Consider the following 25017-nt stretch of genomic DNA (forward strand, 5'->3'; position numbering starts at 1 on the left):
GATTCTAACTGAAGTAAGTCACACAGAAAAAGAAACATCATAAGATATCAGTAATACACGGAATGTAAACTTGGCTACACAGGAACTGAATTACAGAACAGAACAGGGTCTCAAATTTAGAAAACCAACTTATGCTTGCTTAAGGGGAAAGGTGAGTTGGGGTGCTGCATAAAACCAGAGATTGAAATGAGCACAGATAAAGTTCCTTAAGTCAAATATGGAATAGACAAGAGCTACTCCTTGCTCAACGAAATGGACTCAACACCGCATATTAAGCGCCTAAGAATGTACCTGACTAGTAAGTATCGTAAAACCTATGGATTGCTATGTCTCCGAAAGAGAATCAAGCATGTGTACAGGGGCATAAACGCAGCAGTGATAGGATTGGAGAGGTTCGGTGAGCAAATGAAGACCCTTTGAAGTCATATTGCATGGTACCCATTACACGGGTCTTAACTCTCCAGGTTTAAGGTATTCTTCCTTCAGCTAAAACATGCATGTGGAACCCAAGTATGATCAACCATGTGAATGGGAGACGTGTTCAAATATGTCTCAGTTTTCCTCCCCTGGTACTCGGGTGCAACATTCCAGACGCTTTACTAACACTCTCCCCACTTGGAGAGTCAGCGCCTTTAACCTCCTGTTTGGCCCAGTTTGCAATTTCTGCGGAAGATAAACAGGAATAGCGAGAACCAATGAGAGACTCTCTGGAGGTGTCTGGACGGGCAAATTTAACTCTCATTTCCCACCAGGAAGAGGAAATAACCAAAGGCTCAGCGTGCCGTGCCGGAAACAGATTAGGGCCTGAAGCCATCCTGCGGTGTTGCGGCCAGCTCAAAAGAAAGCAAGTTGAAGAAAGGAGCTCAGGGGCACTGTAATTCACAAACCTGCAGAGTTATAAATGACAGCTATCGTCCAAAAATAGACTGAAGTAAGGCTGCCAAGAGGACTTGAAAGCGGGGCAGAATTGCAGGAAACCGATTTCAGGAGGTAGACTGGAATTGCATTGAAAGCATAGGAAAAGAGGCAGAACGTCCACAATGATGCACTTGGCCAAAAAGGGCGTATGCGTTTTTTCCTGAATATATTCAGGAAAAAACGCATACGCCCTTTTTGGCCAACCAAGCAAGCTTGCAAAGGAAATCTGCACTACAATGAAGTCTCACTTCCCCCCGGTCAAAAGGGCCATCTGAAAAAAGTGTAAAATCCAGAAAGGCAGGACAGGCCATGGAGAACTGGGAGCCTTGTTATGCTGATGGGCGGGATGTAAATTGCCAACAACCACTCGGGAGAAGTGTATGGTGTTTCCTGAAACATCTAAAAAACAAAGCAACAGAGCCTAGGGCACTTCCACTTATGGTCCTATAGCTTAGGGAAATTAAAATCAAAAACACACAGCCACCCCAAAGTTTGGAACGGCTCTGTTTACAAGAACCTCGTTTACAGTACAAGTTCAACATCGCAGAAAGTGAAAAATGGATAAAGAAGTTGTGGTATTCACTTACAAAGCAATATCACTCAGCAATGAAATCTATGTCATCAGGCACTTAGCAGCAAAATGAGTGGATTCAGGTATGATGATTCTAACTGAAATAAGTCACACAGAAAAAGAAACATCATAAGATATCAGTAATACACGGAATGGAAACTTGGCTACAGAGGAACTGAATTACAGAACAGAACAGGGTCTCAAATTTAGAAAACCAACTTATGCTTGCTTCAGGGTAAAGGTGAGTTGGGGTGCTGCATAAAACCAGAGATTGAAATGAGCACAGATAAAGTTCCTTAAGCCAAATATGGAATAGACAAGAGCTACTCCTTGCTCAACGAAATGGACTCAACACCGCATATTAAACGCCTAAGAATGTACCTGACTAGTAAGTATCTTAAAACCTATGGATTGCTATGTCTCCGAAAGAGAATCAAGCATGTGTACAGGGGCATAAACGCAGCAGTGATAGGATTGGAGAGGTTCGGTGAGCAAATGAAGACCCTTTGAAGTCATATTGCATGGTACCCATTCCACGGGTTTCAACCACCCAGGTTTAAGGTATTCTTCCTTCAGCTAAAACATGCATGTGGAACCTAGAGTATGATCAACCATGTGATCGGGAGACGTGTTCAAATATGTCTCAGTTTTCCTCCCCTGGTACTCGGGTGCAACATTCCAGACGCTTTACTAACACTCTCCCCACTTGGAGAGTCAGTCCCTTTAACCTCCTGTTTGGCCCAGTTTGCAATTTCTGCGGAAGATGAACAGGAATAGTGAGAACCAATGAGAGGCTAGCTGGAGGTGTCTGGACGGGCAAATTTAACTCTCATTTCCCACCAGGAAGAGGAAATAACCAAAGGCTCAGCGTGCCGTACCGGAACCAGATTAGGGCCTGAAGTCATCCTGCGGTGTTGCGGCCAGCTCAAAAGAAAGCGAGTTGAAGAAAGGAGCTCAGGGGCACTGTAATTCACAAACCTGCAGAGTTATAAATGACAGGTATCGTCCAAAAATAGACTGAAGTAAGGCTGCCAAGAGGACTTGAAATCGGGGCAGAATTGCAGGAAACCGATTTCAGGAGGTAGACTGGAATTGCATTGAAAGCATAGGAAAAGAGGCAGAACGTCCACAATGATGCACTTGGCCAAAAAGGGCGTATGCGTTTTTTCCTGAATATATTCAGGAAAAAACGCATACGCCCTTTTTGGCCAACCAAGCAAGCTTGCAAAGGAAATCTGCACTACAATGAAGTCTCACTTCCCCCCAGTCAAAAGGGCCATCTGAAAAAAGTGTAAAATCCAGAAAGGCAGGACAGGCCATGGAGAACAGGGAGCCTTGTTATGCTGATGGGCGGGATGTAAATTGCCAAGAGACACTCAGGAGAAGTGTATGGTGTTTCCTGAAACATCTAAAAAACAAAGCAACAGAGCCTAGGGCACTGCCACTTATGGTCCTATACCTTAGGGAAATTAAAATCAAAAAGACACAGACACCCCAAAGTTTGGAACGGCTCTGTTTACAAGAACCTCGTTTACAGTACAAGTTCAACATCGCAGAAAGTGAAAAATGGATAAAGAAGTTGTGGTATTTACTTACAAAGCAATATCACTCAGCAATGAAATCTGTGTCATCAGGCCCTTAGCAGCACAATGAGTGGATTCAGGTATGATGATTCTAACTGAAGTAAGTCACACAGAAAAAGAAACATCATAAGATATCAGTAATACACGGAATGTAAACTTGGCTACACAGGAACTGAATTACAGAACAGAACAGGGTCTCAAATTTAGAAAACCAACTTATGCTTGCTTAAGGGGAAAGGTGAGTTGGGGTGCTGCATAAAACCAGAGATTGAAATGAGCACAGATAAAGTTCCTTAAGTCAAATATGGAATAGACAAGAGCTACTCCTTGCTCAACGAAATGGACTCAACACCGCATATTAAACGCCTAAGAATGTACCTGACTAGTAAGTATCTTAAAACCTATGGATTGCTATGTCTCCGAAAGAGAATCAAGCATGTGTACAGGGGCATAGACGCAGCAGTGATAGGATTGGAGAGGTTCGGTGAGCAAATGAAGACCCTTTGAAGTCATATTGCATGGTACCCATTACACGGGTCTTAACTCTCCAGGTTTAAGGTATTCTTCCTTCAGCTAAAACATGCATGTGGAACCCAGAGTATGATCAACCATGTGAACGGGAGACGTGTTCAAATATGTCTCAGTTTTCCTCCCCTGGTACTCGGGTGCAACATTCCAGACGCTTTACTAACACTCTCCCCACTTGGAGAGTCAGCGCCTTTAACCTCCTGTTTGGCCCAGTTTGCAATTTCTGCGGAAGATGAACAGGAATAGCGAGAACCAATGAGAGACTAGCTGGAGGTGTCTGGACGGGCAAATTTAACTCTCATTTCCCACCAGGAAGAGGAAATAACCAAAGGCTCAGCGTGCCGTGCCGGAACCAGATTAGGGCCTGAACCCATCCTGCGGTGTTGCGGCCAGCTCAAAAGAAAGCAAGTTGAAGAAAGGAGCTCAGGGGCACTGTAATTCACAAACCTGCAGAGTTATAAATGACAGCTATCGTCCAAAAATAGACTGAAGTAAGGCTGCCAAGAGGACTTGAAAGCGGGGCAGAATTGCAGGAAACCGATTTCAGGAGGTAGACTGGAATTGCATTGAAAGCATAGGAAAAGAGGCAGAACGTCCACAATGATGCACTTGGCCAAAAAGGGTGTATGCGTTTTTTCCTGAATATATTCAGGAAACAACGCATACGCACTTTTTGGCCAACCAAGCAAGCTTGCAAAGGAAATCTGCACTACAATGAAGTCTCACTTCCCCCCGGTCAAAAGGGCCATCTGAAAAAAGTGTAAAATCCAGAAAGGCAGGACAGGCCATGGAGAACTGGGAGCCTTGTTATGCTGATGGGCGGGATGTAAATTGCCAACAGACACTCGGGAGAAGTGTATGGTGTTTCCTGAAACATCTAAAAAACAAAGCAACAGAGCCTAGGGCACTTCCACTTATGGTCCTATACCTTAGGGAAATTAAAATCAAAAAGACACAGCCACCCCAAAGTTTGGGACGCCTCTGTTTACAAGAACCTCGTTTACAGTACAAGTTCAACATCGCAGAAAGTGAAAAATGGATAAAGAAGTTGTGGTATTTACTTACAAAGCAATATCACTCAGCAATGAAATCTGTGTCATCAGGCCCTTAGCAGCACAATGAGTGGATTCAGGTATGATGATTCTAACTGAAGTAAGTCACACAGAAAAAGAAACATCATAAGATATCAGTAATACACGGAATGTAAACTTGGCTACACAGGAACTGAATTACAGAACAGAACAGGGTCTCAAATTTAGAAAACCAACTTATGCTTGCTTAAGGGTAAAGGTGAGTTGGGGTGCTGCATAAAACCAGAGATTGAAATGAGCACAGATAAAGTTCCTTAAGTCAAATATGGATTAGACAAGAGCTACTCCTTGCTCAACGAAATGGACTCAACACCGCATATTAAACGCCTAAGAATGTACCTGACTAGTAAGTATCTTAAAACCTATGGATTGCTATGTCTCCGAAAGAGAATCAAGCATGTGTACAGGGGCATAAACGCAGCAGTGATAGGATTGGAGAGGTTCGGTGAGCAAATGAAGACCCTTTGAAGTCATATTGCATGGTACCCGTTACACGGGTCTTAACTCTCCAGGTTTAAGGTATTCTTCCTTCAGCTAAAACATGCATGTGGAACCCAAGTATGATCAACCATGTGAATGGGAGACGTGTTCAAATATGTCTCAGTTTTCCTCCCCTGGTACTCGGGTGCAACATTCCAGACGCTTTACTAACACTCTCCCCACTTGGAGAGTCAGCGCCTTTAACCTCCTGTTTGGCCCAGTTTGCAATTTCTGCGGAAGATGAACAGGAATAGCGAGAACCAATGAGAGACTAGCTGGAGGTGTCTGGACGGGCAAATTTAACTCTCATTTCCCACCAGGAAGAGGAAATAACCAAAGGCTCAGCGTGCCGTGCCGGAACCAGATTAGGGCCTGAAGCCATCCTGCGGTGTTGCGGCCAGGTCACAAGAAAGCGAGTTGAAGAAAGGAGCTCAGGGGCACTGTAATTCACAAACCTGCAGAGTTATAAATGACAGCTATCGTCCAAAAATAGACTGAAGTAAGGCTGCCAAGAGGACTTGAAAGTGGGGCAGAATTGCAGGAAACCGATTTCAGGAGGTAGACTGGAATTGCATTGAAAGCATAGGAAAAGAGGCAGAACGTCCACAATGATGCACTTGGCCAAAAAGGGCGTATGCGTTTTTTCCTGAATATATTCAGGAAAAAACGCATACGCCCTTTTTGGCCAACCAAGCAAGCTTGCAAAGGAAATCTGCACTACAATGAAGTCTCACTTCCCCCCGGTCAAAAGGGCCATCTGAAAAAAGTGTAAAAACCAGAAAGGCAGGACAGGCCATGGAGAACTGGGAGCCTTGTTATGCTGATGGGCGGGATGTAAATTGCCAACAGACACGCGGGAGAAGTGTATGGTGTTTCCTGAAACATCTAAAAAACAAAGCAACAGAGCCTAGTGCACTGCCACTTATGGTCCTATAGCTTAGGGAAATTAAAATCAAAAAGACACAGCCACCCTAAAGTTTGGAACGCCTCTGTTTACAAGAACCTCGTTTACAGTACAAGTTCAACATCGCAGAAAGTGGAAAATGGATAAAGAAGTTGTGGTATTTACTTACAAAGCAATATCACTCAGCAATGAAATCTGTGTCATCAGGCCCTTAGCAGCACAATGAGTGGATTCAGGTATGATGATTCTAACTGAAGTAAGTCACACAGAAAAAGAAACATCATAAGATATCAGTAATACACGGAATGTAAACTTGGCTACACAGGAACTGAATTACAGAACAGAACAGGGTCTCAAATTTAGAAAACCAACTTATGCTTGCTTAAGGGGAAAGGTGAGTTGGGGTGCTGCATAAAACCAGAGATTGAAATGAGCACAGATAAAGTTCCTTAAGTCAAATATGGAATAGACAAGAGCTACTCCTTGCTCAACGAAATGGACTCAACACCGCATATTAAACGCCTAAGAATGTACCTGACTAGTAAGTATCTTAAAACCTATGGATTGCTATGTCTCCGAAAGAGAATCAAGCATGTGTACAGGGGCATAGACGCAGCAGTGATAGGATTGGAGAGGTTCGGTGAGCAAATGAAGACCCTTTGAAGTCATATTGCATGGTACCCATTACACGGGTCTTAACTCTCCAGGTTTAAGGTATTCTTCCTTCAGCTAAAACATGCATGTGGAACCCAGAGTATGATCAACCATGTGAACGGGAGACGTGTTCAAATATGTCTCAGTTTTCCTCCCCTGGTACTCGGGTGCAACATTCCAGACGCTTTACTAACACTCTCCCCACTTGGAGAGTCAGCGCCTTTAACCTCCTGTTTGGCCCAGTTTGCAATTTCTGCGGAAGATGAACAGGAATAGCGAGAACCAATGAGAGACTAGCTGGAGGTGTCTGGACGGGCAAATTTAACTCTCATTTCCCACCAGGAAGAGGAAATAACCAAAGGCTCAGCGTGCCGTGCCGGAACCAGATTAGGGCCTGAACCCATCCTGCGGTGTTGCGGCCAGCTCAAAAGAAAGCAAGTTGAAGAAAGGAGCTCAGGGGCACTGTAATTCACAAACCTGCAGAGTTATAAATGACAGCTATCGTCCAAAAATAGACTGAAGTAAGGCTGCCAAGAGGACTTGAAAGCGGGGCAGAATTGCAGGAAACCGATTTCAGGAGGTAGACTGGAATTGCATTGAAAGCATAGGAAAAGAGGCAGAACGTCCACAATGATGCACTTGGCCAAAAAGGGTGTATGCGTTTTTTCCTGAATATATTCAGGAAACAACGCATACGCACTTTTTGGCCAACCAAGCAAGCTTGCAAAGGAAATCTGCACTACAATGAAGTCTCACTTCCCCCCGGTCAAAAGGGCCATCTGAAAAAAGTGTAAAATCCAGAAAGGCAGGACAGGCCATGGAGAACTGGGAGCCTTGTTATGCTGATGGGCGGGATGTAAATTGCCAACAGACACTCGGGAGAAGTGTATGGTGTTTCCTGAAACATCTAAAAAACAAAGCAACAGAGCCTAGGGCACTTCCACTTATGGTCCTATACCTTAGGGAAATTAAAATCAAAAAGACACAGCCACCCCAAAGTTTGGGACGCCTCTGTTTACAAGAACCTCGTTTACAGTACAAGTTCAACATCGCAGAAAGTGAAAAATGGATAAAGAAGTTGTGGTATTTACTTACAAAGCAATATCACTCAGCAATGAAATCTGTGTCATCAGGCCCTTAGCAGCACAATGAGTGGATTCAGGTATGATGATTCTAACTGAAGTAAGTCACACAGAAAAAGAAACATCATAAGATATCAGTAATACACGGAATGTAAACTTGGCTACACAGGAACTGAATTACAGAACAGAACAGGGTCTCAAATTTAGAAAACCAACTTATGCTTGCTTAAGGGTAAAGGTGAGTTGGGGTGCTGCATAAAACCAGAGATTGAAATGAGCACAGATAAAGTTCCTTAAGTCAAATATGGATTAGACAAGAGCTACTCCTTGCTCAACGAAATGGACTCAACACCGCATATTAAACGCCTAAGAATGTACCTGACTAGTAAGTATCTTAAAACCTATGGATTGCTATGTCTCCGAAAGAGAATCAAGCATGTGTACAGGGGCATAAACGCAGCAGTGATAGGATTGGAGAGGTTCGGTGAGCAAATGAAGACCCTTTGAAGTCATATTGCATGGTACCCGTTACACGGGTCTTAACTCTCCAGGTTTAAGGTATTCTTCCTTCAGCTAAAACATGCATGTGGAACCCAAGTATGATCAACCATGTGAATGGGAGACGTGTTCAAATATGTCTCAGTTTTCCTCCCCTGGTACTCGGGTGCAACATTCCAGACGCTTTACTAACACTCTCCCCACTTGGAGAGTCAGCGCCTTTAACCTCCTGTTTGGCCCAGTTTGCAATTTCTGCGGAAGATGAACAGGAATAGCGAGAACCAATGAGAGACTAGCTGGAGGTGTCTGGACGGGCAAATTTAACTCTCATTTCCCACCAGGAAGAGGAAATAACCAAAGGCTCAGCGTGCCGTGCCGGAACCAGATTAGGGCCTGAAGCCATCCTGCGGTGTTGCGGCCAGGTCACAAGAAAGCGAGTTGAAGAAAGGAGCTCAGGGGCACTGTAATTCACAAACCTGCAGAGTTATAAATGACAGCTATCGTCCAAAAATAGACTGAAGTAAGGCTGCCAAGAGGACTTGAAAGTGGGGCAGAATTGCAGGAAACCGATTTCAGGAGGTAGACTGGAATTGCATTGAAAGCATAGGAAAAGAGGCAGAACGTCCACAATGATGCACTTGGCCAAAAAGGGCGTATGCGTTTTTTCCTGAATATATTCAGGAAAAAACGCATACGCCCTTTTTGGCCAACCAAGCAAGCTTGCAAAGGAAATCTGCACTACAATGAAGTCTCACTTCCCCCCGGTCAAAAGGGCCATCTGAAAAAAGTGTAAAAACCAGAAAGGCAGGACAGGCCATGGAGAACTGGGAGCCTTGTTATGCTGATGGGCGGGATGTAAATTGCCAACAGACACGCGGGAGAAGTGTATGGTGTTTCCTGAAACATCTAAAAAACAAAGCAACAGAGCCTAGTGCACTGCCACTTATGGTCCTATAGCTTAGGGAAATTAAAATCAAAAAGACACAGCCACCCTAAAGTTTGGAACGCCTCTGTTTACAAGAACCTCGTTTACAGTACAAGTTCAACATCGCAGAAAGTGGAAAATGGATAAAGAAGTTGTGGTATTTACTTACAAAGCAATATCACTCAGCAATGAAATCTGTGTCATCAGGCCCTTAGCAGCACAATGAGTGGATTCAGGTATGATGATTCTAACTGAAGTAAGTCACACAGAAAAAGAAACATCATAAGATATCAGTAATACACGGAATGTAAACTTGGCTACACAGGAACTGAATTACAGAACAGAACAGGGTCTCAAATTTAGAAAACCAACTTATGCTTGCTTAAGGGGAAAGGTGAGTTGGGGTGCTGCATAAACCAGAGATTGAAATGAGCACAGATAAAGTTCCTTAAGTCAAATATGGAATAGACAAGAGCTACTCCTTGCTCAACGAAATGGACTCAACACCGCATATTAAACGCCTAAGAATGTACCTGACTAGTAAGTATCTTAAAACCTATGGATTGCTATGTCTCCGAAAGAGAATCAAGCATGTGTACAGGGGCATAAACGCAGCAGTGATAGGATTGGAGAGGTTCGGTGAGCAAATGAAGACCCTTTGAAGTCATATTGCATGGTACCCATTCCACGGGTCTCAACTCTCCAGGTTTAAGGTATTCTTCCTTCAGCTAAAACATGCATGTGGAACCCAAGTATGATCAACCATGTGAACGGGAGACGTGTTCAAATATGTCTCAGTTTTCCTCCCCTGGTACTCGGGTGCAACATTCCAGACGCTTTACTAACACTCTCCCCACTTGGAGAGTCAGCGCCTTTAACCTCCTGTTTGGCCCAGTTTGCAATTTCTGCGGAAGATGAACAGGAATAGCGAGAACCAATGAGAGACTAGCTGGAGGTGTCTGGACGGGCAAATTTTACTCTCATTTCCCACCAGGAAGAGGAAATAACCAAAGGCTCAGCGTGCCGTGCCGGAACCAGATTAGGGCCTGAAGCCAGCCTGCGGTGTTGCGGCCAGGTCACAAGAAAGCGAGTTGAAGAAAGGAGCTCAGGGGCACTGTAATTCACAAACCTGCAGAGTTATAAATGACAGCTATCGTCCAAAAATAGACTGAAGTAAGGCTGCCAAGAGGACTTGAAAGCGGGGCAGAATTGCAGGAAACCGATTTCAGGAGGTAGACTGGAATTGCACTGAAAGCATAGGAAAAGAGGCAGAACGTCCACAATGATGCACTTGGCCAAAAAGGGCGTATGCGTTTTTTCCTGAATATATTCAGGAAAAAACGCATACGCCCTTTTTGGCCAACCAAGCAAGCTTGCAAAGGAAATCTGCACTACAATGAAGTCTCACTTCCCCCCGGTCAAAAGGGCCATCTGAAAAAAGTGTAAAATCCAGAAAGGCAGGACAGGCCATGGAGAACTGGGAGCCTTGTTATGCTGATGGGCGGGATGTAAATTGCCAACAGACACTCGGGAGAAGTGTATGGTGTTTCCTGAAACATCTAAAAAACAAAGCAACAGAGCCTAGGGCACTGCCACTTATGGTCCTATAGCTTAGGGAAATTAAAATCAAAAAGACACAGCCACCCCAAAGTTTGGGACGCCTCTGTTTACAAGAACCTCGTTTACAGTACAAGTTCAACATCGCAGAAAGTGAAAAATGGATAAAGAACTTGTGGTATTTACGTACAATGCAGTATCACTCAGCAATGAAATCTATGTCATCAGGCACGTAGCAGCATAATGAGTAGATTCAGGTACGATGATTCTAACTGAAATAAGTCACACAGAAAAAGAAACATCATAAGATATCACTAATACATGGAATGTAAACTTGGCTACACAGGAACTGAATTCCAAAACAGAACAGGTTCTCAAATTTAGAAAACCAACTTATGCTTGCTTAAGGGGAAAGGTGAGTTGGGTTGCTGCATAAAACCAGAGATTGAAATGAGCACAGATAAATTTCCTTAAGCCAAATATGGAATAGACAAGAGCCACTCCTTGCTCAACGAAATGGACTCAACACCGCATATTAAACGCCTAAGAATGTACCTGACTAGTAAGTATCTTAAAACCTATGGATTGCTATGTCTCCGAAAGAGAATCAAGCATGTGTACAGGGGCATAAACGCAGCAGTGATAGGATTGGAGAGGTTCGGTGAGCAAATGAAGACCCTTTGAAGTCATATTGCATGGTACCCATTCCACGGGTTTCAATTACCCAGGTTTTAGGTATTCTTCCTTCAGCTAAAACATGCATGTGGAACCCAGAGTATGATCAACCATGTGATCGGGAGACGTGTTCAAATATGTCTCAGTTTTCCTCCCCTGGTACTCGGGTGCAACATTCCAGACGCTTTACTAACACTCTCCCCACTTGGAGAGTCAGCGCCTTTAACCTCCTGTTTGGCCCAGTTTGCAATTTCTGCGGAAGATGAACAGGAATAGCGAGAACCAATGAGAGGGTAGCTGGAGGTGTCTGGACCGGCAAATTTAACTCTCATTTCCCAACAGGAAGAGGAAATAACCAAAGGCTCAGCGTGCCGTACCGGAACCAGATTAGGGCCTGAAGCCATCCTGTGGTGTTGCGGCCAGCTCAAAAGAAAGCGAGTTGAAGAAAGGAGCTCAGGGGCACTGTAATTCACAAACCTGCAGAGTTATAAATGACAGCTATCGTCCAAAAATAGACTGAAGTAAGGCTGCCAAGAGGACTTGAAAGCGGGGCAGAATTGCAGGAAACCGATTTCAGGAGGTAGACTGAAATTGCATTGAAAGCATAGGAAAAGAGGCAGAACGTCCACAATGATGCACTTGGCCAAAAAGGGCGTATGCGTTTTTTCCTGAATATATTCAGGAAAAAACGCATACGCCCTTTTTGGCCAACCAAGCAAGCTTGCAAAGGAAATCTGCACTACAATGAAGTCTCACTTCCCCCCGGTCAAAAGGGCCATCTGAAAAAAGTGTAAAATCCAGAAAGGCAGGACAGGCCATGGAGAACTGGGAGCCTTATTATGCTGATGGGCGGGATGTAAATTGCCAACAACCACTCGGGAGAAGTGTATGGTGTTTCCTGAAACATCTAAAAAACAAAGCAACAGAGCCTAGGGCACTGCCACTTATGGTCCTATAGCTTAGGGAAATTAAAATCAAAAAGACACAGCCACCCCAAAGTTTGGGACGCCTCTGTTTACAAGAACCTCGTTTACAGTACAAGTTCAACATCGCAGAAAGTGAAAAATGGATAAAGAAGTTGTGGTATTTACTTACAAAGCAATATCACTCAGCAATGAAATCTATGTCATCAGGCCCTTAGCATCACAATGAGTGGATTCAGGTATGATGATTCTAACTGAAATAAGTCACACAGAAAAAGAAACATCATAAGATATCAGTAATACACGGAATGTAAACTTGGCTACACAGGAACTGAATTACAGAACAGAACAGGGTCTCAAATTTAGAAAACCAACTTATGCTTGCTTAAGGGGAAAGGTGAGTTGGGGTGCTGCATAAAACCAGAGATTGAAATGAGCACAGATAAAGTTCCTTAAGTCAAATATGGAATAGACAAGAGCTACTCCTTGCTCAACGAAATGGACTCAACACCGCATATTAAACGCCTAAGAATGTACCTGACTTGTAAGTATCTTAAAACCTATGGATTGCTATGTCTCCGAAAGAGAATCAAGCATGTGTACAGGGGCATAAACGCAGCAGTGATAGGATTGGAGAGGTTCGGTGAGCAAATGAAGACCCTTTGAAGTCATATTGCATGGTACCCATTCCACGGGTCTCAACTCTCCAGGTTTAAGGTATTCTTCCTTCAGCTAAAACATGCATGTGGAACCCAAGTATGATCAACCATGTGAACGGGAGACGTGTTCAAATATGTCTCAGTTTTCCTCCCCTGGTACTCGGGTGCAACATTCCAGACGCTTTACTAACACTCTCCCCACTTGGAGAGTCAGCGCCTTTAACCTCCTGTTTGGCCCAGTTTGCAATTTCTGCGGAAGATGAACAGAAATAGCGAGAACCAATGAGAGACTAGCTGGAGGTGTCTGGACGGGCAAATTTAACTCTCATTTCCCACCAGGAAGAGGAAATAACCAAAGGCTCAGCGTGCCGTGCCGGAACCAGATTAGGGCCTGAAGCCATCCTGCGGTGTTGCGGCCAGGTCACAAGAAAGCGAGTTGAAGAAAGGAGCTCAGGGGCACTGTAATTCACAAACCTGCAGAGTTATAAATGACAGCTATCGTCCAAAAATAGACTGAAGTAAGGCTGCCAAGAGGACTTGAAAGTGGGGCAGAATTACAGGAAACCGATTTCAGGAGGTAGACTGGAATTGCATTGAAAGCATAGGAAAAGAGGCAGAACGTCCACAATGATGCACTTGGCCAAAAAGGGCGTATGCGTTTTTTCCTGAATATATTCAGGAAAAAACGCATACGCCCTTTTTGGCCAACCAAGCAAGCTTGCAAAGGAAATCTGCACTACAATGAAGTCTCACTTCCCCCCGGTCAAAAGGGCCATCTGAAAAAAGTGTAAAATCCAGAAAGGCAGGACAGGCCATGGAGAACTGGGAGCCTTGTTATGCTGATGGGCGGGATGTAAATTGCCAACAGACACTCGGGAGAAGTGTATGGTGTTTCCTGAAACATCTAAAAAACAAAGCAACAGAACCTAGGGCACTGCCACTTATGGTCTTATAGCTTAGGGAAATTAAAATCAAAAAGACACAGCCACCCCAAAGTTTGGGACGCCTCTGTTTACAAGAACCTCGTTTACAGTACAAGTTCAACATCGCAGAAAGTGAAAAATGGATAAAGAAGTTGTGGTATTTACTTACAAAGCAATATCACTCAGCAATGAAATCTGTGTCATCAGGCCCTTAGCAGCACAATGAGTGGATTCAGGTATGATGATTCTAACTGAAGTAAGTCACACAGAAAAAGAAACATCATAAGATATCAGTAATACACGGAATGTAAACTTGGCTACACAGGAACTGAATTACAGAACAGAACAGGGTCTCAAATTTAGAAAACCAACTTATGCTTGCTTAAGGGTAAAGGTGAGTTGGGGTGCTGCATAAAACCAGAGATTGAAATGAGCACAGATAAAGTTCCTTAAGTCAAATATGGATTAGACAAGAGCTACTCCTTGCTCAACGAAATGGACTCAACACCGCATATTAAACGCCTAAGAATGTACCTGACTAGTAAGTATCTTAAAACCTATGGATTGCTATGTCTCCGAAAGAGAATCAAGCATGTGTACAGGGGCATAAACGCAGCAGTGATAGGATTGGAGAGGTTCGGTGAGCAAATGAAGACCCTTTGAAGTCATATTGCATGGTACCCGTTACACGGGTCTTAACTCTCCAGGTTTAAGGTATTCTTCCTTCAGCTAAAACATGCATGTGGAACCCAAGTATGATCAACCATGTGAATGGGAGACGTGTTCAAATATGTCTCAGTTTTCCTCCCCTGGTACTCGGGTGCAACATTCCAGACGCTTTACTAACACTCTCCCCACTTGGAGAGTCAGCGCCTTTAACCTCCTGTTTGGCCCAGTTTGCAATTTCTGCGGAAGATGAACAGGAATAGCGAGAACCAATGAGAGACTAGCTGGAGGTGTCTGGACGGGCAAATTTAACTCTCATTTCCCACCAGGAAGAGGAAATAACCAAAGGCTCAGCGTGCCGTGCCGGAACCAGATTAGGGCCTGAAGCCATCCTGCGGTGTTGCGGCCAGGTCACAAGAAAGCGAGTTGAAGAAAGGAGCTCAGGGGCACTGTAATTCACAAACCTGCAGAGTTATAAATGACAGCTATCGTCCAAAAATAGACTGAAGTAAGGCTGCCAAGAGGACTTGAAAGCGGGGCAGAATTGCAGGAAACCGATTTCAGGAGGTAGACTGGAATTGCATTGAAAGCATAGGAAAAGAGGCAGAACGTCCACAATGATGCACTTGGCCAAAAAGGGCGTATGCGTTTTTTCCTGAATATATTCAGGAAAAAACGCATACGCCCTTTTTGGCCAACCAAGCAAGCTTGCAAAGGAAATCTGCACTACAATGAAGTCTCACTTCCCCCCGGTCAAAAGGGCCATCTGAAAAAAGTGTAAAAACCAGAAAGGCAGGACAGGCCATGGAGAACTGGGAGCCTTGTTATGCTGATGGGCGGGATGTAAATTGCCAACAGACACGCGGGAGAAGTGTATGGTGTTTCCTGAAACATCTAAAAAACAAAGCAACAGAGCCTAGTGCACTGCCACTTATGGTCCTATAGCTTAGGGAAATTAAAATCAAAAAGACACAGCCACCCTAAAGTTTGGAACGCCTCTGTTTACAAGAACCTCGTTTACAGTACAAGTTCAACATCGCAGAAAGTGGAAAACGGATAAAGAAGTTGTGGTATTTACTTACAAAGCAATATCACTCAGCAATGAAATCTGTGTCATCAGGCCCTTAGCAGCACAATGAGTGGATTCAGGTATGATGATTCTAACTGAAGTAAGTCACACAGAAAAAGAAACATCATAAGATATCAGTAATACACGGAATGTAAACTTGGCTACACAGGAACTGAATTACAGAACAGAACAGGGTCTCAAATTTAGAAAACCAACTTATGCTTGCTTAAGGGTAAAGGTGAGTTGGGGTGCTGCATAAACCAGAGATTGAAATGAGCACAGATAAAGTTCCTTAAGTCAAATATGGAATAGACAAGAGCTACTCCTTGCTCAACGAAATGGACTCAACACCGCATATTAAACGCCTAAGAATGTACCTGACTAGTAAGTATCTTAAAACCTATGGATTGCTATGTCTCCGAAAGAGAATCAAGCATGTGTACAGGGGCATAAACGCAGCAGTGATAGGATTGGAGAGGTTCGGTGAGCAAATGAAGACCCTTTGAAGTCATATTGCATGGTACCCATTCCACGGGTTTCAATTACCCAGGTTTTAGGTATTCTTCCTTCAGCTAAAACATGCATGTGGAACCCAGAGTATGATCAACCATGTGATCGGGAGACGTGTTCAAATATGTCTCAGTTTTCCTCCCCTGGTACTCGGGTGCAACATTCCAGACGCTTTACTAACACTCTCCCCACTTGGAGAGTCAGCGCCTTTAACCTCCTGTTTGGCCCAGTTTGCAATTTCTGCGGAAGATGAACAGGAATAGCGAGAACCAATGAGAGGGTAGCTGGAGGTGTCTGGACCGGCAAATTTAACTCTCATTTCCCAACAGGAAGAGGAAATAACCAAAGGCTCAGCGTGCCGTACCGGAACCAGATTAGGGCCTGAAGCCATCCTGTGGTGTTGCGGCCAGCTCAAAAGAAAGCGAGTTGAAGAAAGGAGCTCAGGGGCACTGTAATTCACAAACCTGCAGAGTTATAAATGACAGCTATCGTCCAAAAATAGACTGAAGTAAGGCTGCCAAGAGGACTTGAAAGCGGGGCAGAATTGCAGGAAACCGATTTCAGGAGGTAGACTGAAATTGCATTGAAAGCATAGGAAAAGAGGCAGAACGTCCACAATGATGCACTTGGCCAAAAAGGGCGTATGCGTTTTTTCCTGAATATATTCAGGAAAAAACGCATACGCCCTTTTTGGCCAACCAAGCAAGCTTGCAAAGGAAATCTGCACTACAATGAAGTCTCACTTCCCCCCGGTCAAAAGGGCCATCTGAAAAAAGTGTAAAATCCAGAAAGGCAGGACAGGCCATGGAGAACTGGGAGCCTTATTATGCTGATGGGCGGGATGTAAATTGCCAACAACCACTCGGGAGAAGTGTATGGTGTTTCCTGAAACATCTAAAAAACAAAGCAACAGAGCCTAGGGCACTGCCACTTATGGTCCTATAGCTTAGGGAAATTAAAATCAAAAAGACACAGCCACCCCAAAGTTTGGGACGCCTCTGTTTACAAGAACCTCGTTTACAGTACAAGTTCAACATCGCAGAAAGTGAAAAATGGATAAAGAAGTTGTGGTATTTACTTACAAAGCAATATCACTCAGCAATGAAATCTATGTCATCAGGCCCTTAGCATCACAATGAGTGGATTCAGGTATGATGATTCTAACTGAAATAAGTCACACAGAAAAAGAAACATCATAAGATATCAGTAATACACGGAATGTAAACTTGGCTACACAGGAACTGAATTACAGAACAGAACAGGGTCTCAAATTTAGAAAACCAACTTATGCTTGCTTAAGGGGAAAGGTGAGTTGGGGTGCTGCATAAAACCAGAGATTGAAATGAGCACAGATAAAGTTCCTTAAGTCAAATATGGAATAGACAAGAGCTACTCCTTGCTCAACGAAATGGACTCAACACCGCATATTAAACGTCTAAGAATGTACCTGACTAGTAAGTATCTTAAAACCTATGGATTGCTATGTCTCCGAAAGAGAATCAAGCATGTGTACAGGGGCATAAACGCAGCAGTGATAGGATTGGAGAGGTTCGGTGAGCAAATGAAGACCCTTTGAAGTCATATTGCATGGTACCCATTCCACGGGTCTCAACTCTCCAGGTTTAAGGTATTCTTCCTTCAGCTAAAACATGCATGTGGAACCCAAGTATGATCAACCATGTGAACGGGAGACGTGTTCAAATATGTCTCAGTTTTCCTCCCCTGGTACTCGGGTGCAACATTCCAGACGCTTTACTAACACTCTCCCCACTTGGAGAGTCAGCGCCTTTAACCTCCTGTTTGGCCCAGTTTGCAATTTCTGCGGAAGATGAACAGAAATAGCGAGAACCAATGAGAGACTAGCTGGAGGTGTCTGGACGGGCAAATTTAACTCTCATTTCCCACCAGGAAGAGGAAATAACCAAAGGCTCAGCGTGCCGTGCCGGAACCAGATTAGGGCCTGAAGCCATCCTGCGGTGTTGCGGCCAGGTCACAAGAAAGCGAGTTGAAGAAAGGAGCTCAGGGGCACTGTAATTCACAAACCTGCAGAGTTATAAATGACAGCTATCGTCCAAAAATAGACTGAAGTAAGGCTGCCAAGAGGACTTGAAAGTGGGGCAGAATTACAGGAAACCGATTTCAGGAGGTAGACTGGAATTGCATTGAAAGCATAGGAAAAGAGGCAGAACGTCCACAATGATGCACTTGGCCAAAAAGGGCGTATGCGTTTTTTCCTGAATATATTCAGGAAAAAACGCATACGCCCTTTTTGGCCAACCAAGCAAGCTTGCAAAGGAAATCTGCACTACAATGAAGTCTCACTTCCCCCCGGTCAAAAGGGCCATCTGAAAAAAGTGTAAAATCCAGAAAGGCAGGACAGGCCATGGAGAACTGGGAGCCTTGTTATGCTGAAGGGCGGGATGTAAATTGCCAACAGACACTCGGGAGAAGTGTATGGTGTTTCCTGAAACATCTAAAAAACAAAGCAACAGAGCCTAGGGCACTGCCACTTATGGTCTTATAGCTTAGGGAAATTAAAATCAAAAAGACACAGCCACCCCAAAGTTTGGGACGCCTCTGTTTACAAGAACCTCGTTTACAGTACAAGTTCAACATCGCAGAAAGTGAAAAATGGATAAAGAAGTTGTGGTATTTACTTACAAAGCAATATCACTCAGCAATGAAATCTATGTCATCAGGCCCTTAGCAGCACAATGAGTGGATTCAGGTATGATGATTCTAACTGAAATAAGTCACACAGAAAAAGAAACATCATAAGATATCAGTAATACACGGAATGTAAACTTGGCTACACAGGAACTGAATTACAGAACAGAACAGGGTCTCAAATTTGGAAAACCAACTTACGCTTGCTTAAGGGTAAAGGTGAGTTGGGGTGCTGCATAAAACCAGAGATTGAAATGAGCACAGATAAAGTTCCTTAAGTCAAATATGGAATAGACAAGAGCTACTCCTTGCTCAACGAAATGGACTCAACACCGCATATTAAACGCCTAAGAATGTACCTGACTAGTAAGTATCTTAAAACCTATGGATTGCTATGTCTCCGAAAGAGAATCAAGCATGTGTACAGGGGCATAAACGCAGCACTGATAGGATTAGAGAGGTTCGGTGAGCAAATGAAGACCCTTTGAATTCATATTACATGGTACCCATTACACGGGTCTTAACTCTCCAGGTTTAAGGTATTCTTCCTTCAGCTAAAACATGCATGTGGAACCCAAGTATGATCCACCATGTGAACGGGAGACGTGTTCAAATATGTCTCAGTTTTCCTCCCCTGGTACTCGGGTGCAACATTCCAGACGCTTTACTAACACTCTCCCGACTTGGAGAGTCAGTCCCTTTAAACTCCTGTTTGGCCCAGTTTGCAATTTCTGCGGAAGATGAACAGGAATAGCGAGAACCAATGAGAGACTAGCTGGAGGTGTCTGGACGGGCAAATTTAACTCTCATTTCCCACCAGGAAGAGGAATTAACCAAAGGCTCAGCGTGCCGTGCCGGAACCAGATTAGGGACTGAAGCCATCATGCGGTGTTGCGGCCAGCTCAAAAGAAAGCGAGTTGAAGAAAGGAGCTCAGGGGCACTGTAATTCACAAACCTGCAGAGTTATAAATGACAGCTATCGTCCAAAAATAGACTGAAGTAAGGCTGCCAAGAGGACTTGAAAGTGGGGCAGAATTGCAGGAAACCGATTTCAGGAGGTAGACTGGAATTGCATTGAAAGCATAGGAAAAGAGGCAGAACGTCCACAATGATGCACTTGGCCAAAAAGGGCGTATGCGTTTTTTCCTGAATATATTCAGGAAAAAACGCATACGCCCTTTTTGGCCAACCAAGCAAGCTTGCAAAGGAAATCTGCACTACAATGAAGTCTCACTTCCCCCCGGTCAAAAGGGCCATCTGAAAAAAGTGTAAAATCCAGAAAGGCAGGACAGGCCATGGAGAACTGGGAGCCTTGTTATGCTGATGGGTGGGATGTAAATTGCCAACAACCACTCGGGAGAAGTGTATGGTGTTTCCTGAAACATCTAAAAAACAAAGCAACAGAACCTAGGGCACTTCCACTTATGGTCCTATAGCTTAGGGAAATTAAAATCAAAAAGACACAGCCACCCCAAAGTTTGGGACGCCTCTGTTTACAAGAACCTCGTTTACAGTACAAGTTCAACATCGCAGAAAGTGAAAAATGGATAAAGAAGTTGTGGTATTTACTTACAAAGCAATATCACTCAGCAATGAAATCTATGTCATCAGGCCCTTAGCATCACAATGAGTGGATTCAGGTATGATGATTCTAACTGAAATAAGTCACACAGAAAAAGAAACATCATAAGATATCAGTAATACACGGAATGTAAACTTGGCTACACAGGAACTGAATTACAGAACAGAACAGGGTCTCAAATTTAGAAAAACAACTTATGCTTGCTTAAGGGGAAAGGTGAGTTGGGGTGCTGCATAAAACCAGAGATTGAAATGAGCACAGATAAAGTTCCTTAAGCCAAATATGGAATAGACAAGAGCTACTCCTTGCTCAACGAAATGGACTCAACACCGCATATTAAACGCCTAAGAATGTACCTGACTAGTAAGTATCTTAAAACCTATGGATTGCTATGTCTCCGAAAGAGAATCAAGCATGTGTACAGGGGCATAAACGCAGCAGTGATAGGATTGGAGAGGTTCGGTGAGCAAATGAAGACCCTTTGAAGTCATATTACATGGTACCCATTCCACGGGTCTTAACTCTCCAGGTTTAAGGTATTCTTCCTTCAGCTAAAACATGCATGTGGAACCCAAGAATGATCAACCATGTGAACGGGAGACGTGTTCAAATATGTCTCAGTTTTCCTCCCCTGGTACTCGGGTGCAACATTCCAGACGCTTTACTAACACTCTCCCCACTTGGAGAGTCAGCGCCTTTAACCTCCTTTTTGGCCCAGTTTTGCAATTTCTGCGGAAGATGAACAGGAATAGCGAGAACCAATGAGAGACTAGCTGGAGGTGTTGGCACGGGCAAATTTAACTCTCATTTCCCACCAGGAAGAGGAAATAACCAAAGGCTCAGCGTGCCGTGCCGGAACCAGATTAGGGCCTGAAGCCATCCTGCGGTGTTGCGGCCAGGTCACAAGAAAGCGAGTTGAAGAAAGGAGCTCAGGGGCACTGTAATTCACAAACCTGCAGAGTTATAAATGACAGCTATCGTCCAAAAATAGACTGAAGTAAGGCTGCCAAGAGGACTTGAAAGCGGGGCAGAATTGCAGGAAACCGATTTCAGGAGGTAGACTGGAATTGCATTGAAAGCATAGGAAAAGAGGCAGAACGTCCACAATGATGCACTTGGCCAAAAAGTGCGTATGCGTTTTTTCCTGAATATATTCAGGAAAAAACGCATACGCCCTTTTTGGCCAACCAAGCAAGCTTGCAAAGGAAATCTGCACTACAATGAAGTCTCACTTCCCCCCGGTCAAAAGGGCCATCTGAAAAAAGTGTAAAATCCAGAAAGGCAGGACAGGCCATGGAGAACTGGGAGCCTTGTTATGCTGATGGGCGGGATGTAAATTGCCAACAACCACTCGGGAGAAGTGTATGGTGTTTCCTGAAACATCTAAAAAACAAAGCAACAGAGCCTAGGGCACTTCCACTTAGGGGCCTATAGCTTAGGGAAATTAAAATCAAAAAGACACAGCCACCCCAAGTTTGGAACGGCTCTGTTTACAAGAACCTCGTTTACAGTACAAGTTCAACATCGCAGAAAGTGAAAAATGGAAAGAAGTTGTGGTATTTACTTAAAAAGCAATATCACTCAGCAATGAAATCTGTGTCATCAGGCCCTTAGCAGCACAATGAGTGGATTCAGGTATGATGATTCTAACTGAAGTAAGTCACACAGAAAAAGAAACATCATAAGATATCAGTAATACACGGAATGTAAACTTGGCTACACAGGAACTGAATTACAGAACAGAACAGGGTCTCAAATTTAGAAAACCAACTTATGCTTGCTTAAGTGTAAAGGTGAGTTGGGGTGCTGCATAAACCAGAGATTGAAATGAGCACAGATAAAGTTCCTTAAGTCAAATATGGAATAGACAAGAGCTACTCCTTGCTCAACGAAATGGACTCAACACCGCATATTAAACGCCTAAGAATGTACCTGACTAGTAAGTATCTTAAAACCTATGGATTGCTATGTCTCCGAAAGAGAATCAAGCATGTGTACAGGGGCATAAACGCAGCAGTGATAGGATTGGAGAGGTTCGGTGAGCAAATGAAGACCCTTTGAAGTCATATTGCATGGTACCCATTCCACGGGTCTCAACTCTCCAGGTTTAAGGTATTCTTCCTTCAGCTAAAACATGTATGTGGAACCCAAGTATGATCAACCATGTGATCGGGAGACGTGTTCAAATATGTCTCAGTTTTCCTTCCCTGGTACTCGGGTGCAACATTCCAGACGCTTTACTAACACTCTCCCGACTTGGAGAGTCAGTCCCTTTAAACTCCTGTTTGGCCCAGTTTGCAATTTCTGCGGAAGATGAACAGGAATAGCGAGAACCAATGAGAGACTAGCTGGAGGTGTCTGGACGGGCAAATTTAACTCTCATTTCCCACCAGGAAGAGGAATTAACCAAAGGCTCAGCGTGCCGTGCCGGAACCAGATTAGGGCCTGAAGCCATCATGCGGTGTTGCGGCCAGCTCAAAAGAAAGCGAGTTGAAGAAAGGAGCTCAGGGGCACTGTAATTCACAAACCTGCAGAGTTATAAATGACAGCTATCGTCCAAAAATAGACTGAAGTAAGGCTGCCAAGAGGACTTGAAAGTGGGGCAGAATTGCAGGAAACCGATTTCAGGAGGTAGACTGGAATTGCATTGAAAGCATAGGAAAAGAGGCAGAACGTCCACAATGATGCACTTGGCCAAAAAGGGCGTATGCGTTTTTTCCTGAATATATTCAGGAAAAAACGCATACGCCCTTTTTGGCCAACCAAGCAAGCTTGCAAAGGAAATCTGCACTACAATGAAGTCTCACTTCCCCCCGGTCAAAAGGGCCATCTGAAAAAAGTGTAAAATCCAGAAAGGCAGGACAGGCCATGGAGAACTGGGAGCCTTGTTATGCTGATGGGTGGGATGTAAATTGCCAACAACCACTCGGGAGAAGTGTATGGTGTTTCCTGAAACATCTAAAAAACAAAGCAACAGAACCTAGGGCACTTCCACTTATGGTCCTATAGCTTAGGGAAATTAAAATCAAAAAGACACAGCCACCCCAAAGTTTGGGACGCCTCTGTTTACAAGAACCTCGTTTACAGTACAAGTTCAACATCGCAGAAAGTGAAAAATGGATAAAGAAGTTGTGGTATTTACTTACAAAGCAATATCACTCAGCAATGAAATCTATGTCATCAGGCCCTTAGCATCACAATGAGTGGATTCAGGTATGATGATTCTAACTGAAATAAGTCACACAGAAAAAGAAACATCATAAGATATCAGTAATACACGGAATGTAAACTTGGCTACACAGGAACTGAATTACAGAACAGAACAGGGACTCAAATTTAGAAAAACAACTTATGCTTGCTTAAGGGGAAAGGTGAGTTGGGGTGCTGCATAAAACCAGAGATTGAAATGAGCACAGATAAAGTTCCTTAAGCCAAATATGGAATAGACAAGAGCTACTCCTTGCTCAACGAAATGGACTCAACACCGCATATTAAACGCCTAAGAATGTACCTGACTAGTAAGTATCTTAAAACCTATGGATTGCTATGTCTCCGAAAGAGAATCAAGCATGTGTACAGGGGCATAAACGCAGCAGTGATAGGATTGGAGAGGTTCGGTGAGCAAATGAAGACCCTTTGAAGTCATATTGCATGGTACCCATTCCACGGGTCTTAACTCTCCAGGTTTAAGGTATTCTTCCTTCAGCTAAAACATGCATGTGGAACCCAAGAATGATCAACCATGTGAACGGGAGACGTGTTCAAATATGTCTCAGTTTTCCTCCCCTGGTACTCGGGTGCAACATTCCAGACGCTTTACTAACACTCTCCCCACTTGGAGAGTCAGCGCCTTTAACCTCCTGTTTGGCCCAGTTTTGCAATTTCTGCGGAAGATGAACAGGAATAGCGAGAACCAATGAGAGACTAGCTGGAGATGTTGGCACGGGCAAATTTAACTCTCATTTCCCACCAGGAAGAGGAAATAACCAAAGGCTCAGCGTGCCATGCCGGAACCAGATTAGGGCCTGAAGCCAGCCTGCGGTGTTGCGGCCAGGTCACAAGAAAGCAAGTTGAAGAAAGGAGCTCAGGGGCACTGTAATTCACAAACCTGCAGAGTTATAAATGACAGCTATCGTCCAAAAATAGACTGAAGTAAGGCTGCCAAGAGGACTTGAAAACGGGGCAGAATTGCAGGAAACCGATTTCAGGAGGTAGACTGGAATTGCACTGAAAGCATAGGAAAAGAGGCAGAACGTCCACAATGATGCACTTGGCCAAAAAGGGCGTATGCGTTTTTTCCTGAATATATTCAGGAAAAAACGCATACGCCCTTTTTGGCCAACCAAGCAAGCTTGCAAAGGAAATCTGCACTACAATGAAGTCTCACTTCCCCCCGGTCAAAAGGGCCATCTGAAAAAAGTGTAAAATCCAGAAAGGCAGGACAGGCCATGGAGAACTGGGAGCCTTGTTATGCTGATGGGCGGGATGTAAATTGCCAACAGACACTCGGGAGAAGTGTATGGTGTTTCCTGAAACATCTAAAAAACAAAGC

At 44.0% G+C, this 25017-nt stretch overlaps 1 long non-coding RNA gene across 38 annotated transcripts in view; it reads right to left on the reverse strand.

Moving 5' to 3' along the window:
* The window catches only part of LOC307187927, a 3519425-nt gene that overhangs the window by 1691888 nt on the left and 1802520 nt on the right, over positions 1–25017 (reverse strand). For all 38 annotated transcript variants that reach the window (XR_013828723.1, XR_013828724.1, XR_013828737.1 and 35 more), the window contains one exon: positions 22030–22115. This is a non-coding gene — a long non-coding RNA (uncharacterized lncRNA). The remainder of the gene's footprint in view (positions 1–22029; positions 22116–25017) is intronic.

Source organism: Stenella coeruleoalba (assembly GCF_951394435.1).
Source record: "Stenella coeruleoalba genome assembly, chromosome: 6".
In the NCBI taxonomy this organism is placed as follows: Eukaryota; Metazoa; Chordata; class Mammalia; order Artiodactyla; family Delphinidae; genus Stenella; species Stenella coeruleoalba.